Source organism: Protopterus annectens, chromosome 4.part0, assembly GCF_019279795.1.
Source record: "Protopterus annectens isolate FY-2018-M chromosome 4.part0, PAN1.0, whole genome shotgun sequence".
Lineage (NCBI taxonomy): Eukaryota > Metazoa > Chordata > Ceratodontiformes > Protopteridae > Protopterus > Protopterus annectens.
Genome location: NC_056733.1, coordinates 949,324,950 through 949,343,269, shown reverse-complemented (window position 1 = coordinate 949,343,269; position 18,320 = coordinate 949,324,950). Strand labels below are relative to the sequence as shown.

The following is an 18,320-nucleotide window of genomic DNA, read 5'->3' as shown; positions in this document are numbered from 1 at the left end:
TAATGTCCCCTGTCAGAGACTCTATCAAAAGCCAGTATCTGCAGAGAACATGCCCCATAATAACCATTTCACTACCATGCAGTCACAATCTGATGTATCATTGTCCAACATAAAAATGGATAAGAATAATTAGATAAAATGATGTTTATGTAATGTCATCATATTCCTATAATGTTGCATCAGAGACCATCCATGTGCAACTAAGTGGGTAAAACTGCCTTCCAGTTTATAGCCTGCTACAGACCATGCTCCCAAACCCAGGGACCCCACTCGGCCTTCCTGAGAACACTGGAAAATATGAATGTCTCTCCAAACACCATTATATTGGGCGACTTCAACTACCCAAACAGACTGGGAGCATTACTCTAGCTCCAACACCCTAGACCAAAGGTTCCTAGAATTTATAAACTCAAATACTATGGAACAACTTGTTAACGCTCCCACACGAGGGGAAAACATACTGGACCTGATCATTACCAACATGGGGACTCTATGCTCCAGACCAGAAGTGTATCCCTCAGTGGTAAGATCAGACCATAAACTAATCTCACTGGATATTCACATCATGACCCCACACCCTGCCCAGAAAACCAGTGAAAAACTTCTCTAAATCAAATTTCACACTCCTTAAAAACAAGGTGGAATCCTTCAAAGCCCCCGGGCCTGTGGAAAATACGGCCCAGACCGCAGAAACCTTTATAAATGCATTATATGAACACCTTCAGGAATGCATGGATCATGCAGTCCCAAATAAAACCAAGACCCAATCCTCCAAAGGCAGACGTCCTGTCTGGTGGACCCCAGCTATAAACAAACCATACAATAGAAGGAGGAAGCTACTACATGATAGAGCAAAATCCCAAAAAGGGAAGGCATCACTGATCAGTATTAGCAAAAAACTAAGGGCACTCATAAAATCGTCAAAGGCCAGCTTCGAGAGAAAAATTGCACAGGACACTAAGGATAATCACAAGGCTTTCTTTAGTTATGTTCGGAACCTGGGTGGTAATTCCCAGATATGCTCAGCATTAGTCCATAATGACAAAAAATACACTGAACCCACAGACATTGCCAACATCCTAGCTGACATGTTCAGTGCAAACTTCTCCCCCCCCTACCCACCAAAAGGGCAAATATCTATCCCAGCAGAGTGCTGCCCCCCTGACACCTCAGATGCTCAGGTAAGAGCCACCCTCTCCAAAGCAAAGAACACAGCATCAATGGGACCAGATGGTGTCTCGGGCTGCGTCCTACATGAACTCCAAGAAGAGCTAAAGCCAAATATAAAACTACTGTTCAATCTCAGCCTTACTACAGGATGTGCCCAAAGAGTGACGTACAGCAACAGTGGTCCCTCTCCATAAAGGTGGTGCCTCAATGGATCCTGGAAACTATCGCCCCATAAGCCTGACTAGCTTGGTCTGCAAAGCTATGGAAAGGATCATCACGGACCTCATAAATAAACATATTGGGGACCTACAGACACTGGATCCTACCCAGTTCGGCTTTGTTAAGGGCAGATCCTGCCTCTTAAACCTGGTTGATTTCTTTGAAACAGTCACCAAGGCCATTGACGAGGGGAAGGTGGTCCACACAGCCTACCTGGACCTTGCAAAAGCCTTCGATACAATACCCCACTCGAGCATTATAGATAAGCTCACCAGCTTAAATAAACCCCTATGTCACTAGATGGATTGCAAACTGACTCGACAGAACCCACATGGTTAGAATTGCTGGAGCCATGTCAGACTCCAAACCAGTTACAAGTGGTGTCCCACAAGGCTCAGTCCTGGGACCTCTCTTGTTTGGTATATCTTTCTCGGAGGTACAGGCCAACACGGAAGGACTGTGGCTGACCAAGTTCGCAGATGACTGCAAACTGGGCGCCATAATCGAGACTCCAGCCGACACAAGCATCCTGCAAAAGGGCCTCATAGAAACAGACATCTTGTGCCAGAGCCATGGCCTCAAGCTGAATGCCAAAAAAAGTGTATAGTCATCCACTTTGGCAAAAACAAAGTGCCCACAAATTACCACATAGGTGGTAATCCATTAAGTACAGAAGTAATTAGGGACCTGGGAACCCAAGTTTGATAGCAATCTCTCATTTGACAACCACGTGGCCAAAGTGGTTAGAAAAACATTTTATATAGCCCACCTAATCATGAAGGGATTCACATCTAGATCAGGGGAGGTCAGGAGGTCATCGTGCCTCTTTACTCATCCCTCATCAGGCCTATAATTGAGTACAATGCCCCTTTTGGAATGTACCTTACCAGACACCTGCAGCAACTGCAAAGACCCCAAAAGTACATCACCAAGAGGATCAAAGGGCTCAAACAGATGGCATATGCTGCCCGGTTAAAGAAACTCCAGCTCTACTCAGTGGCATACCGCCTGTTCAGAGGCGATCTGTGCCTGACGTATAAAGCCATGTCCAAACCGGAATTAATGGACATGCTGCACCTCAGAAAATCAAAATCCCATTGAGCTACGCGTTCGAGAGACTTGAACCTCAGCACTGAAATAAATCGGACATGGTGGAGGGACAGGATGTTCTTCGTCTTCCCTTGCTGCAGTCCTGACTATTGGGTATAGTCCGCGTCCCAGTCGGCCCGAATACCAGAGAGAAGGCTGATCGCCGGTCATGGCGCCTTAGACTGACGCCAGTACGCCAGGGTACTAATGCGCATGACCGACGCCATTTCCTCAGTCTTTTTGCCGCATGGTCCGATGCAGAAGCAATTTTATGAGTGCAGGTTGGCGTTTGAGATTTTCCAAACGGAGTTTCAGACCGAAAACAGAGTTGGCTAAGTAACCCGCTAGAACATTTTGGTTTTCTTGCCTCAGTATTTAACCGGATGTCAGAAAAGTGAATAACTGTATTTCTTGTGGGAAGCAGATACCGCATAGGGATTATCATACATTGTGTATACCTTGTTTAGGGCCTGAGCACGACGTTGTTGGTTGCCGCTCTTGTGCTAGATTTAACAAGCGCACTATTAAGAGGAGGCTTGATTGTGCTAGGTTAGTGTTTGGGAAGCGAGGAAATAAAAATATGCCGACGGATGCCCCGACGCCTGCTTCATCCAAGAAGCGCAAGGACAAAACAGTGAAGCCTAGGGGTGAGGAACCGCAGTCCCGGACGCCGGTCCTTTAGAAGGCTCAGGGGAGCTAGGGGTTTTGCCAGGAGTCTCTATGGAGTCTCAGGCAGATACTTTACTGTTACAGGATGTGCCCTCTCAGGAGGTAGGCCAGGCTGAGGGGCTTCTCAGGTAACTGTTCTTCCTCTCTTCCCAAGGTAGTTAGGCCTCTCCTTCTGTTGCCAAAGCTTCTTTTAGAGGTAGGCCAAGTTCAGCTTCTGTGGGGCTTCTCCTAGCATTTCGGCTCTGTGCCTAAGAAACATATGCTTAAAATGGCAGAAGATTTGATTACTCTGATTAGAGGTTCTATGCCCCACCTGATAAGAGGCCTAGGGTGGAACAGGAGTTTGATAGTTTTGAACAGTGTTCACAGGCTTCAGAGTCTTCTGTGGAAGACTTGCAAGAGTTTCCTACTTATTCTGATTCTGATGTGGATGATTCCACTCCTTCAGCTTCTCCTCCTGAGGATTTTTCATTTTCAGAGACTCTTCACTCCATGAGGGAGCACTTTAAATGGGAAGGCCAAGATTACTCTGACTCCAGAAAAGGCTTAGGGAATTCTTGTTTTGCCCCAGCATAGGCCCTTAGCTATTCCTCCTGTGTTGAATGTGGTGGAGGATGTTTTGCAGAGGCTTCTCTGAACCCTGACTCCTTGCCTCCTGCTCCTGTTAAGCCTGATAGGTATTATAGGGTGCCCAAGCTCATAAGTATTTGTTTAAGAGTCCCAGGGCGGACCCAGAAACTGTTTCTCAGGGGCCTAAAGGTGTTAAAGCTTCTGTGGTTAAAAATCCTGTACCCTCTGATAAAGAGGCAAGGGCTTTGGATAGGTGGGGTAAGAAAGTATATACTTCTTCCACTCTAGCCATGAGGGCGTTGAATTGTCAGTTTCATATGCTGAAATATCAAAATTATTTCCTTTCACAATTGAAATCTAAGGTGGATGCTTTGGCGGAAGGTATTGAGTGTAAAGAATTGCTGGATTTGGTTCATGTGTCTGAACAAGTGGGTAAGCATTCTTTGCAGTGTGGTTTTGATGCTGTTCAGGCCTCCTCGAGGGTGGCTGCTACTAGTTCTGTTCTTCGCAGACATGCCTGGTTGAAGGATCAGAATTTAGCTGAGCATGTTAAGACTAGGATTTTGGATGCTCCTTTACAGTCTGATGTGTTGTTTGGACCGCCTGTGGAAGCAGTTTTAAAGAAAATGGAGGACAAAGCTAAGTCTATGCAGACTGTTAAAGATTTTTCGCAGGTGCAGCCTCAAGTTTAGTAGAAATTGGCCTGCTAAGGGGTGGACATATCCTGCTTATGGTTCCCAGTCTAGGGGTAGGTCTAGACGTGGTAGGGGCAGGGCTCAAGGTTCGTTTAGGCCTAGATCAGACAGTTCACCTGCTCAGACTTCTGGTGAGGGCAGGGGTCAGTCCTTTCGTAAGCAGAACCAATGACCTGCCTTTTCAGCTGCCAGTGGACTCGCCTGGCAGCTCCTTTGGGAGGAAGATTGTCTCTTTCAAAGAAAATTGGGATTTAATCACTCAAGACAGATGGGTGCTGGATATTATTCATCACGGTTACAGATTTTATTTCCACACAATGCGCCCTTTCAAAGGCATGCCAGATGTTCCTCCTCCACAAAGAAAAGAGGCTCACAAGCAAGTTTCTCAGTTACTCCAGATAGGGGCCATTCAGCCAGTCCCTGTATCAGAAAGGGGCTTCGATTTTATTCTCGCCTGTTCCTAGTACCAAAGAAGGGGAACACGTGGAGACCAATTCTGGATTTATCTATCCTCAACACTTATCTGGACATTCCCAAGTTCAAGATGTTGACGTTACAGCAACTGTTACCTCTGCTGGGCAAGGATCACTGGATGGTAACTTTGGATCTCAAGGAAGCTTACCTTCATGTGCCTATAAGGCTAAGTTGCAGAAAGTATCTGCGGTTTCGAACTGGAGATTTTCATTATCAGTTCTCTGCATTGCCCTTTGGCTTATCTACTGCGCCCAGAGTATTCACAAAGGTTCTGGCTCCAGTGATAGCTTACTTCAGGCTTCAAGGCATTCAAATCTATCCTTACTTGGACGACTGCCTGATTCTGGCTCAAGAAAAGGAACACCTTCTACAGCATCTGGATATGTCATAGCAGTGCTAAGATGCCTAGGGTATTCTGTGAACGAAATAAAGTCCAGTCTAGTACCCTCTCAAGACATGTGCTTTCTGGGTGTGAGACTGAATACAGCAGCTCAGATGGCCTTTTTAACACCGGACAAACAAAAGAGTCTGTCACTTTACTTCCATCAACTATCTCATCAGTCCGTGCTGACTGCAAGGACAGTCCTTCAAGCATTAGGGTTCATGGCATCTTGTATTCTGGTGCTTCCCAATGCCAAACTGCATATGAGGAAGCTGCAATGGTATCTCAAAATGTATGGACACAGCACTGCCAAGATTTGGACACTGTCATTCAAATAATACCTTGCCTTCAAAAGGAATTCTTGTGGTGGGCTCAGGAATGTCACCTAAACAAGGGACTCTCTGTGACCCGGCCAGAGGCTTAGTCAGATTTTAACGACAGATGCCTCGGACACTGCTTGGGGAGCTCATCTAAATGGAAAGTGGATACAAGACAAGTGGCCTGCCAGACTACAGCATCTACATATCAACATGAAGGAGATGTTAGCAGTCCAGTTTGGATTGATGGCGCTCAAGGAGTTACTTCTTCCAGGGCAGGTGTTGATTCTGACAGACAACACAACTGTCATGTGGTACATCAACAAGCAAGGGGGAACACATTCTTATCCTCTATGCAGGCAAGCAATGATTTTATGGGAGATCATGCTAAGCCTGCAACTGACTCTTCAGGGTAAGGTTTCTGCCAGGAGCACAGAACTCCCTAGCAGATGTATTAAGCAGACAAATCATGGATCCCCACGAGTGGAAACTGGATCTTCATGTATTTCAGAAATTGACAGTGTCATGGGGAACTCCAGACATAGATCTGTTCGCTTCTCCACTAAACCACCAGCTGCCAAAGTATTGCACAAAGGGGTTTCATCACACAGCTTGGAAAGTGGATGCTCTGTCTTTCAGTTGGAAAAACCTTCATGTCTATGCCTTTCCACCTCTACCTCTTCTTCCAAAGGTATTACTAAAGGTCAGACAAGACAGGCCAAGGATGATTTTGATAGCTCCAGATTGGCCTCGGCAACACTGGTACTCACTTCTACGGAGTCTTGTAAAGAAGCCTCCATGGCCTTTACCTCTGATTCCTCATTTGTTATCTCAGAAGGACGGTCATCTGCTCAATGTCAAGCTTCAATCTCTTCATCTCACAGCTTGGCATATTCTGTGTTGAAGCACGGTAGGTCTCAGCTTCCTCAACAAGTTTTAAATGTGATTATGGAAGCTAGAAGGCCTAGTACTAGGAGAGTGTACAGAAAAATGGAAGAGATTTTTATTTTGGAGTACAGCAAAGAATTTGGAGATTTCAGAGCCTAATTTGAGTGTGGCTCTTCAATATCTTACTGAATTATTGGACAAAGGTTTGTCCTTCTCTTCCATAAAGATTCATGCTGCAGCAATTTCAGCTCACTATGATTGTGACCCACCTTTGTTTTCGTGATCCTTTGTTCAAGCAGTTTCTTAGAGGGCAAAGAATATAAGACCCATGAGCTCCTACTCCTGCTTGGGATCTCAATTTTGTGTTGGAAAAACTTACTCTACAACCTTTTGCACCTGCATCTACTGCTGAATTGAAATATTTGTCATGGAAGACTGTCTTTCTGTTGGCTATTACTTCTGCAAGAAGGGTGTCTGAGTTGCAGGCCCTTATGGCAGTAGAGCCCTTTTGGTTTTCCATAAGGACAGGGTTTCATTACGCACTAATCCTTCCTTTATGCCGAAGGTGGTTTCTAGTGTGGCTTTAAACCAAACTATTCATTTGCTTATTTTTGTGGAAGGTCCTCAAAATAAAGGGGAAAAGATTTTGCACACTTTAGATGTACACAGGCAATTATGCTATTATTTGAGCAGGACTAAAGATTTTAGGCAGTCTCAGCAGTTACTTGTTTCTTTTGTTTTGAGTTCACAGGGCAAGCCTGTGTCAAAACAAACTATTTCTAGGTGGATTGGCTTTTGCATTGCATTTTGTTATTCCCATCATGGCAAAGAGGTTCCAGCTGGGATTAGGCCTCATTCCACTAGGGCTACTGCCACTTCAACAGCATTTCTAAGGGGTGGCAACTAAAGATATTCTGGAAGCAGCTACTTGGAGTTCAGTGCATACTTTCTCTAGGCATTATCACCTGCCTATATACTCTAAGACTAGAGCTGGTTTTGCCACAGCTGTTTTACAAGGCATGTTGTCAGCTCCTGCTACTTTATAATTTGCCAGCCTCCCTTACCTCTGCTTTGGGATTCTACCCAATAGTCAGGACTGCAGCAAGGGAAGACGAAGAACATAGTACAGTTTTGTACCTACCATAAATGTAGATGTTCGAGGATTCCCTTGCTGCAGTCCAATTACCTCCCTCCTTCCCCTCTGTGTTTCAGGGTGGTTGTGTAGGTGAGTTTACATGCTTATATTTTTGTATATATATTACTGTATATATTGTACATGTTTATTGGTGCAGGTTGTTTTTGGGACTTGTCTTTTTGGGTCTTCTGACATCTGGGGCAAGAAAAGACTGAGGAAATGACGTCGGTCATGCGCATTAGTACCCTGACGCATTGACGCCAGTCTAAGGCCATGACCGACGTCAGCCTTATACTCTGGTATTCGGGCCGACTGGGACGCGGACTATACCCAATAGTCAGGACTGCAGCAAGGGAATCCTCGAACATCTACATTTATGGTAGGTACAAAACTGTACTTTCATAACCCAGAGGCTCCCTTCACTCTGGAATAAAATCCCAGTCCAGGTTAGGCAGAGTCCCTCATTGACTCTCTTCAAGAGGAATCTTGATGAGTGGATGGGAGATCGTAGGTTTACCCCGGGTATCACTTCTATGTCACTGTTAGACAGAGGCACAGTATACTAACCTTGAAAAAGGCCGTAGCAAAATACATTTAAAATGGGTGGCGAAAGCCAAACACATTCTGGCTAGGCTTCTAAATGACCTAGGGCAGATTGCCTATTATGAACCTGTGAACATATTTATTACCCCAAACAGAATTCAAGCATCATTAAAGCAAATCATGACAACTGATGCATATAAAACTTATTAATGTTAAATATTATCTACTGCTAAATAAAGAAACTACATGTACACCAAGCAAAACTATCCACTATAATCCCAATTCACCAGCAAGCAGCAATATATCCAGTGCAACATGTGAACATGCCAATCGCAAGGCCATAATTGCACAAAGTACAGGCGAAATGGTGACTCAACATTCGGAACAATGGAAGTGATACAATGTTTGTGCAACACTTAAAGATACAGTACAAGGCACATTTCAGCACACCATCACATCTAGTACATTGTTTAATTACTAAATGTCTAAATACAAATTACCAATATTATACACAATACTAGGTACTGAATAATACTGACATGATAAATAATCATTTAATAAACCTTCACAATATTTCAAAATGGCTTTCACTAAAAACGGACACATTGCAGATTTCTCTGCCCATGTACTTAGCATACAAGCCCACCTTGATTTCACAAACAACTCAATGAAAAAAGCATCACAATTTTTTTTTGCTAATTTATTTGTTTCCATGTTCTCGTGTAAGTAAAATTAACAAGCACCTGTTACACAACAAATGCACTTATCTAATTCTACCACTCTCATTTCACCTCCTAGTCACACACTTACATCGGTGTTTGGACACCTGACCCACTTTAAATATACATGAATTATCTCTTACTCTTTATTCTTCCTACCGGTAATTATATATCTTCACCTCTCTCTACTCAATCTCTAAAATTTGTTTTAAGGTCGAATTTGTACTCTCTACTAGCTATAATGTTCTTATTATTTTGCTATCATACTGTACATTATATTTTCAGTTCTATATTCGGAACATTTTAACCAAGCGCCTGGACTAAATACGTAAACAGTCTAAAAATACCAGTGTTCCATCCCAGTTATAAAATTAAAATACACTTGTGCTATCTGTGATCATAAACTTACAGTATGAAGTATAGGTACGACTGCACTTGGCTTATAACATTTCTTGTATTGTTAAGTATTCTGTAACTTTCATTTCTTTAACAGTACTGATTTCTATCTGGAAACAGACATTTTACGACATTTGACTTTAAATGAAAACATTCACAATTAAAAAAAAATTTGGTTGCAGTCACACACACACACACACACACACACACACACACACACATACACACACACACACACACACACACACACACACACACACACACACACACACACACACACTCACTAGCCCCTTGGTTGCAGTCACACACACACACACACACACACACACACACACACACACACACACACACACACACACACACACTAGCCCCCTTGGTTGCAGTCACACACACACACACACACACACACACACACACACACACACACACACACACACACACACACACACACAATATGATATGTAATATGATGTTTGCAGATGACATTGTGATCTGTAGTGAGAGTAGGGAGCAGGCTGAGGAGACCCTGGAGAGGTGGAGATATGCTCCAGAGAGGAGAGGAATGAAGGTCAGCAGGACTAAGACAGAATATATGTGTGTGAATGAAAGGGAGGATAGAGGAATAGTGAGGATGAAGGGAGTAGAGCTGGCGAAGGTGGAGGAGTTTAAATACTTGGGGTCAATAGCTCAGAGTAACGGTGAGTGTGGAAGAGGTGAACAAGAGAGTATAGGCAGGATGGAGTGGGTGGAGAAGAGTGTCAGGAGTGATTTGTGACAGACAAGTACCAGTAAGAGTGAAAGGGAAGGTCTACAAGAGGGTAGTGAGACCAGCTATGTTAGATGAGTTGGAGACAGTGGCATTGACAAAAAGGCAGGAGTCACAGCTGGATCTGGCAGAGTTAAAGATATTAAGATTTGCACTGGGTGTGACGAGGGTGGACAGGATTAGGAATAAGTATATTTGAGGGTCAGCCCAGGTTGGACGGTTTGGAGACAAAGCCAGAGAGGAAAGATTACGTTGGTTTGGACATGTGTTGAGGAGGGATGCAGAGTATATTGGGAAAAAGATGCTAAGGATGAAGCTGCCAGGTAAGAGGAAAGGAGGAAGGCCTAATATAAGGTTTATGGATATGGTGAGAGAGGACATGCTGGTGGTTGGTGTGACAGAGCAAGATGTAGAGGACAGGAAGAAATGGAAACAGACTATCCACTGTAGCGACCCCTAACGGGAACAGCCAAAAGAAAAAGAAGGAAAGAAGAAAAATAACCAGTTACTGATGTCATTTTGCAATATATCTACAAGGATTACAACAGCAATCCGCAGTGACACCAGCAAACTACCCACAGGAGCACATACTTCTGTCTACCCTGAAAGGTGACGGTGTTCCTACATGGTAGATTAGTGAACCAAAACTATCTCTGCAACCAAGAGGATTTTACCATGATTACAGCCAAATGAGGCATGTTTGATTAGCAACTTGGGCACTAGACCAGTTGTTTGAGGAGAAATAGCAGGGAGTGTCCAATATCAGTTCACCTGTGCTAGGTGGTAGAATCCCACTGCAAAAGTGTCATGTGGAGAAGAGCAAATTCCTGACTGTGTTTGGCCTAAGCCCATCTGGAAGTACACAGTGGTAGGACCTGCAACAGGAAACATGCATCCACGTGGGTCCAACATAATGCAAAACAGCCTATGCTCTTAGGTCGGTGGGGAAGGGGTGCTAATTGGAGCAGTGAAAAAAATTAACCCCTCATGGATGGTGGACAGCTCTTGATTTCCAAAGGACAGAGAGACAAATAAACCGAAAGGAAAGTAGTATCTGATGGTCATTAGGGAAAAGACCTAAAAAAATTAGATACAAAGTGGTGCTCAGTAGCCATTATGAGGTTGTTGGTGCATACACTGAACATTCTGCAAGTGGTGTCAGCTTGGGAAAAGAAAATTAGTGCAAAATCAAAACCAGTTATTTAGGATGGACAAAGAATACGTCATTCTTACCCCTTCTGTACAGGGATCGACTTGAGGAGCTGTGGCAGATGTGACATCATTATTTAACAGCCAAGTAGACATTTTTATTTTCCGTTTGAAAACGGAAGCTCAAATAGTACGGAGATTTAGGAAGCTCAGGTTTAAAACTGTTTAGATCAGTTTATTTTAAAGCTGCAGTTATTTTTTTTTTTTGCCTGTAGCACATAAGGGGGGCTTAAGGAAACAGCAGATAGAGCAATTGGATTTAATATCCCATTGTTTTCCTTTAACTGGTCAATTAGGGCTAATCTTGCATATTCTAACAGTCGTTAGAACCACAAAACAGTTAAAATTAATTACTTGTATTCCTTTATTTTTATTGCTAACTTGAGCAGCGGACACAATTTAATAAAAATATTCCTGAAAGAAAATCCAGAACTGGATTATTACAAAAATTTGTAAACACTCCAGGTTTTATTCCAAAACAGACATTTCTGTCGCGGTGCAACTTTTTGAGCCAAATGCAGGGACAGTTGAGCGTTTGGGATATGCCTAACTATATCAAGCAGTTAATGCATGAAATCTGGACTAGTGAAAAAATGTGTGGGGACATCTCAACAGTATTAAAAATTGATCTTGTATAAATTTAGACCGTTGATCAAACAAGTCTTCCTTTAGCATGCATTTTTATGAAGATTGTGAGGGTTGAAAAACAGTCTTATTTTGTGAAAATTCAAAAAATAAAACCACAATTTTTGAGACGGAGAGAGACAGAGCGACAGAGACACACACACTTGCCCCCTTGCAACAAAAATTATAGACTGTACATTACATTTAAATATTTATTTTAAACCATTTTCTAAACATAATCAAATATTTAAACAGAGATGTACAAAGAACTCCTGTGAGAAATAGACTGGGAGCATTACTGTAGCTACAACACCCTAGCCCAAAGGTTCCTATAATTTATAAACTGAAATGCTATGGAACAACTTGTTACCACTCCCACAAGAGGGGAAAACATACACGACCTGATCACCAACATGGGGACTCTATGCTCAAGACCAGAAGTGTATCCCTCACTGGTAAGATTAGACCTTAAACTAATCTCACTGGATATTCACATCCCGACCCCACCCCCTGCCCAGAAAACCACAGTGAAAAACTTCTCTAAAGCAGATTTCACCCTCCTCAAAACTGCGGTGGAATCCTTCAAAGCCCCCGGGCCTGTGGAAAGTACGGGCCAGACCACAGAATACTTTATAAATGCATTATATGGACACCTTCAGTAATGCATGGATCATGCGATCCCAAATAAAACCAAGACCCAATCCTCCAAAGGCAGAAGTCCTGTCCGGTGGACCACCGCCATAAACAAACTATACAATAGATGGAGGAAGCTGCTAAATGTTAGAGCAAAATTCCAAAAAGGGAAGGCATCAGTGATCAGTATCAGCAATAAACTACGGGCACTCATAAAATCGTCTAAGGCCAGCTTCGAGAGAAAAATTGCACAGGACACTAAGGATAAGCACAAGGCTTTCTTTAGTTCTGTTAGGAACATGGGTGGCAATTCCCAGATATGCTCAGAAGTAATCCGAAATGACAAGAAATGCACTTCACCCACACAGTCATTGCCAACATCCTAGCTGACAGGTTCAGTCCAAACTTCTCCACCCACCTCACCACCAGAAGGGCAAATATCGATACCAGCAGAGTGCTGCCCCCCTTACATCACAGATGCTCAGGTAAGAGCCACCCTCTCCAAAGCAAAAAACACAGCATCAATGGGACCAGACGGTGTCCCGGGCTGCGTCCTACAAGAACTCCATGAAGAGCTAAACCCAAACATAAAACTACTGTTCAATCTCGGCCTTAGTACAGGATATGTGCCCAACGATTGGCGTACAGCAACAGTGGTCCCTCTCCATAAAGGTGGCGCCTCAACGGATCCTGGAAACTATCGCCCCATAAGCGTGACTAGCTTGGTCTGCAAAGCTATGGAAAGGATCATCATGGACCTCATAAATAAAGATATTGGGGACACAGACACTGATCCTACCCAGTTTGGCTTTGCAGATCCTGCCTCTTAAACCTGTTAGATTTCTTTGAAACAGTCACCAAGGCCATTGACGAGGGGAAGATGGTGCACACAGCCTACCTGGACCTCGCAAAAGCCTTCAATACAATACCCCACTCGTGCATCACAGATAAGCTCACCAGCTTAAATAAAAACCCCTATGTCACTATATGGATTGCAAACTGGCTCAAGTACAGAACACACATGGTTATAATTGATGGAGCCATGTCAGACTCAAAACCAGTTACAAGTAGTATCCCACAAGGCTCATTCCTGGGACATCTTTTGTTTGGTATATATTTCTCGAAGGTACAGGCCAACACGGAAGGACTGTGGATGACCAAGTTCACAGATGACTGCAAACTGGGTGCCATAATTGACTCTCCAGCAGACACAAGCATCCTCCAAAAGTGGCCTCATAGAATCACACAACTAGTGCCAGAGCCATGGCCTCAAGCTAAATGCCAAAAAGTGTATAGTCATCCCCTTTGTAAAAAAATACAAGTGACCACAAATTAGTCATCCCTCATCAGGCTCATAATTTAGTACAATGCCACTTTTGGGATGTACCTTACCAGACACTTGCAGCAACTGGAAAGACCCCAAAAGTACCTCACCAAGAGGATCAAAGGGCTCAAATAGAATTTTCAAAATATTGCTCTTATAAATTTAGAAAAAGCCACCAATAGAAGGTCTTGCATTATGAATTTTCGAAAGGATATGAAATCTGAAACTGAAATGTATGCCATTATTTTCTATCTTCAGTCTCTAATGATTTGTCATGTAATTGTCCACTAAAACCCAACACAACATTATGTAAAATGGACCAAAAATGTGATTAAAAAAGAAAATAGGCACACGAGAGCTGGGAAGATGTCAGAGAAGGGGCACCTTTTAATAATATTACTGCTAACTGGAGCAGCTGACAAAAACAAGAATGACATGCATTTCTGAAAAGAAAGTAATCCCTAACTGGATTACTACATGTAATTGTAAACCCTCCATGTTTTCATGCAAAACTACTATTTCTGGGGAGGGATTAGTTCAAAAGAAACATTTAGAGCAAAATCCATGGACAGTTTAGAGGTTGGGATATGCCTAATTCTATATAGCCATTTATAGAAATTTATAGAAATTTAACTAGCAACCTGTTAATGCAGCAAATCTCGGCAAGGCCAAATATGTCGGGGGACATCTTAACAGTACTAAAAATTTATCTCATAATAATTCAATGCATTCTACACATATCCTTCTGATCTCTATGCTGTCACACACACACTAGCCCCCTTGCTTGCAGACACACACACACACACACACACACACACACACACTAGCCCCATTGCTTGCAGTCACACACACACACACACTAGCCCCCTTGCTTGCAGTCACACACACACACACACACACTAGCCCCCTTGCTTGCAGTCACACACACACACACACACTAGCCCCCTTGCTTGCAGTCACACACACACACACACACTAGCCCCCTTGCTTGCAGTCACACACACACTAGCCCCCTTGCTTGCAGTCACACACACAGTAGACCCCTTGCTTGCAGTCACACACACACACTAGCCCACTTGCTTGCAGTCACACACGCACACACTAGCCCCTTGCTTGCAGTCACACATACACACTAGCTCCCTTGCTTGCAGTCACACACACACACTAGTCCCCTTGCTTGCAGTCACACACACACACAAGGCCCCTTGCTTGCAGTCACACACACACTAGCCCCCTTGCTTGCAGTCACACACACACACACTAGCCCCTTGCTTGCAGTCACACACACACACACTAGCCCCCTTGCTTGCAGTCACACACACGCACACACTAGCCCCCTTGCTTGCAGTCACACACGCACACACTAGCCCCCTTGCTTGCAGTCACACACGCACACACTAGCCCCCTTGCTTGCAGTCACACACACGCACACACTAGACTCATTGCTTGCAGTCACACACACACACACACACATGCCCCATTGTTTGCAGTCACACACACGCACACACTAGCCCCCTTGCTTGCAGTCACACACACGCACACACTAGCCCCCTTGCTTGCAGTCACACACACGCACACACTAGCCCCCTTGCTTGCAGTCACACACACGCACACACTAGCCCACTTGCTTGCAGTCACACACGCACACACTAGCCCACTTGCTTGCAGTCACACACGCGCACACTAGCCCACTTGCTTGCAGTCACACACGCGCACACTCGCCCACTTGCTTGCAGTCACACACGCACACTCGCCCACTTGCTTGCAGTCACACACGCACACTCGCCCACTTGCTTGCAGTCACACACGCACACTCTCCCACTTGCTTGCAGTCACACACGCACACTCGCCCACTTGCTTGCAGTCACACACGCACACTCGCCCACTTGCTTGCAGTTACACACGCACACTCGCCCACTTGCTTGCAGTCACACACACACACACACAAGCCGTAACTGAGCATGCTTGTTCAGTCTATGTTTTTTTTTTTTTTTTTTTTTTCTGTTTTCTGGTTTCATTCTGATTTAACACTAGTACAACAGGTACTAAGCAACCTCAAGACCACTGAAAAGGCTACAACATTCAAGGCTGAAACAATTAAGTTTTTTTGCACTCCATTCTAAATTTGAAAATCATAAATTCATAATTAATACATAGTTATTTCTCAATATGTGCACACAATACGCAACTTGAAAGTAAATCAGAATGAAACCAGAAAATAGAAAAAAAAAACAGACTAAAGAAACATGTTAAGTTGACTTAAAACCCCATAGCCAAGAGTAAAAAGATGGATAACTCATGGGTACTGGCTTGTTTGATAAGGTTATTTCAAAGAATCTTTGAAAAAACACTGCAGCTGATTGAATAAATTCCAGAAAAAAAAAAGTAAAATAAAAATCACGCAAGTACTAGGCACAGCCTGCTCCAGATTGAGGTGTTGCTAGTAGTATTTCAGTTTAACAGAAAACATTTTAATCATAAGCTTTTTAAGGCTCAGCATGGGTTTATTTACAAAGGAAGGTAAACAGAAAATGTGCTGTTATTGACAAACTACTAGTAACTGTAAACTTGAATTACCTTCAGTCCTTAAACATTTCTTAGAGCTAAGTGGAAAACGGATCAAAATGGCGTTCTCAGGCAATACTGACAGTACACAAAGAATTTCTCAGACGTATCCCACAAATTGTCAGAGGGTCACAGGCGTTACCCTTTAGCATTTTCACAGTGCAAGTAATAACAGTCACATCTTGGGAAGACAGCCATTTCCCACACAGGTGAGACAAATTGTATTGGTGGTACCACAGCCTTCATCAAACATTTCTTTATAAGATAGCAAGTTCATTCTTTCAAATGTCTCTTCTTTTATTCATAGTTGCTTGTAACTCCTGCCCTAAAATCTGTCTAGGGTTACAGGTAAGCACATTTCTCAAGTCTAGTGAGCATAGATGGTGTTATCTCACATGAACTATTTCTTTGTGCTGCAAGTTTTAACTCAGTATTAGATATGGATGTCAAAGAGGAAGATGATTATTTGTTGTCTAAAGTGGAAACCTATAAATATGGCTTTCACAAACACTGCAGCTTAGCGCAGGAGTGCAAGCATTTATTTTAGCCAATTTGACAAGTCATTTGCTTAGAAATTCTGAAAATATAAAGTTAAGTCTGACTGCACCAGAACTGTCTGCAAGCAAGTGGCAGGCCATCATACCAGATGGGGTAATATAGGTAATTCTTCACTCTTGGCCTGATGAGTTTGTGTTGATACACAAAATTAAAAAAAAAAAATCCAAACAGAACATGGCAGTGGTGGAAAATGCCATGAGAGATGAGCAGACATTTCTGTTACGTACAGTATGACAAGAGGAGCTATTAATGAGTAGGATGAGAGCTTCTGTTAACAAACAAATTTATGTAAATAAAAACATTCTAATCTGCTAGAGATCAAAGTGGCAGACCACCAGCTATTACCAAGACTAGAGTCTATGTATGCTTGCAGTCACACACACACAGACACACTAGCCCCCTTGCTTGCACTCACACAGACACACTAGCCCCACTTGCTTGCATTCACACAGACACACTAGCCCCCTTGCTTGCATTCACACAGACACACTAGCCCCCTTGCTTGCACTTACACAGACACACTAGCCCCCTTGCTTGCACTCACTCACACAGACACACTAGCCCCCTTGCTTGCACTCTCACACAGACACACTAGCCCCCTTGCTTGCACTCTCACACAGACACACTAGCCCCGTTGCTTGCACTCACACAGACACACTAGCCCCGTTGCTTGCACTCACACAGACACACTAGCCCCCTTGCTTGCACTCACACAGACACACTAGCCCCCTTGCTTGCACTCACACAGACACACTAGCCCCCTTGCTTGCACTCACTCACACAGACACACTAGCCCCCTTGCTTGCACTCACTCACACAGACACACTAGCCCCCTTGCTTGCACTCACTCACACAGACACACTAGCCCCCTTGCTTGCACTCACTCACACAGACACACTAGCCCCCTTGCTTGCACTCACTCACACAGACACACTAGCCCCCTTGCTTGCACTCACTCACACAGACACACTAGCCCCCTTGCTTGCACTCACTCACACAGACACACTAGCCCCCTTGCTTGCACTCACACAGACACACTAGCCCCCTTGCTTGCACTCACACAGACACACTAGCCCCCTTGCTTGCACTCACACAGACACACTAGCCCCCTTGCTTGCACTCACTCACACAGACACACTAGCCCCCTTGCTTGCACTCACTCACACAGACACACTAGCCCCCTTGCTTGCACTCACTCACACAGACACACTAGCCCCCTTGCTTGCACTCACTCACACAGACACACTAGCCCCCTTGCTTGCACTCACTCACACAGACACACTAGCCCCCTTGCTTGCACTCACCAAACTAATAATCTGGTTAAATCTTTTGTTCACACAATTTCTGGGAGAAAAATAAGCCCAGTCATATACAC

At 43.9% G+C, this 18,320-nt stretch overlaps 1 protein-coding gene across 1 annotated transcript in view; it reads left to right on the top strand.

Moving 5' to 3' along the window:
* EIF4EBP3 (eukaryotic translation initiation factor 4E binding protein 3) overlaps positions 1–18,320 on the top strand; it is a 503,797-nt gene that overhangs the window by 262,869 nt on the left and 222,608 nt on the right. The gene's annotated exons all lie outside the window — the stretch shown is intronic.